Here is an 801-nt window from a genome sequence, read left to right on the forward strand (position 1 = left end):
AATTAGTTTTAGGTGTACAAAACAATATAATAGTTAGACATTTATACCCCTCAGTTTCAGATTTTTACTTCTCAGGTGGTAGCATCTGTCTTCTGTTGGGGGCCTCCCTGGATAAGGGGTAGCACTTGACACAAATCAGACCAACCAGACTTGTCCATCTAAGATTTTTATCTTGTGTTGATAATCTTAACAACTAAAAATGGATGGAGGTAATTCTTTTTGATCCTTCTGAGGGGGCTTAATAAAGAAACAGTCCTTTAGTTTCTGCTACTCAGGAGGATCGCAGTTCTTGAGGCCTGAGGTTTAACTTTGTTGTGCCTTTTGAATTATCCATATCCTACAAATAAACTCATTTTTTGCTTAAGTTAGCTAGAATCACTTTCTGTGGCTTCAAATCCAAGAACCTGACATCAAAAGACTTTAAAATGTGTGATGAAGTACTCACCCAAAGACACGAGATTTCCAGGATTCGACTGAATGTCATTTTTTACAGCTTTAACAGTTGACCTGTTCTACCAAATAGAAGCATATGAAAGAAGATTTGTCAAGTTCAAAGGATTTACAACTATGTTAAGAGCCAAGGAAATGCCAAATTCAGTCCAGCTGATTAGATGGAAATAAAGATTTCCATAAGCAGAGCGGGGAAGTCAACTACATGGACTAGGAGATTAAACTTGTTACATTTTGAAGTCCTTCTAATAATTGGTGTTGTGAACAAGAATTCAATCATCATCTTGGCTAATAACTTTAACCATTACATATGTGAGAAAGTAGCCTTAAAATGTCTTAGGATTTGATAAA

This window comes from Hipposideros armiger, unplaced genomic scaffold (assembly GCF_001890085.2).
Source record: "Hipposideros armiger isolate ML-2016 unplaced genomic scaffold, ASM189008v1 scaffold_594, whole genome shotgun sequence".
Lineage (NCBI taxonomy): Eukaryota > Metazoa > Chordata > Mammalia > Chiroptera > Hipposideridae > Hipposideros > Hipposideros armiger.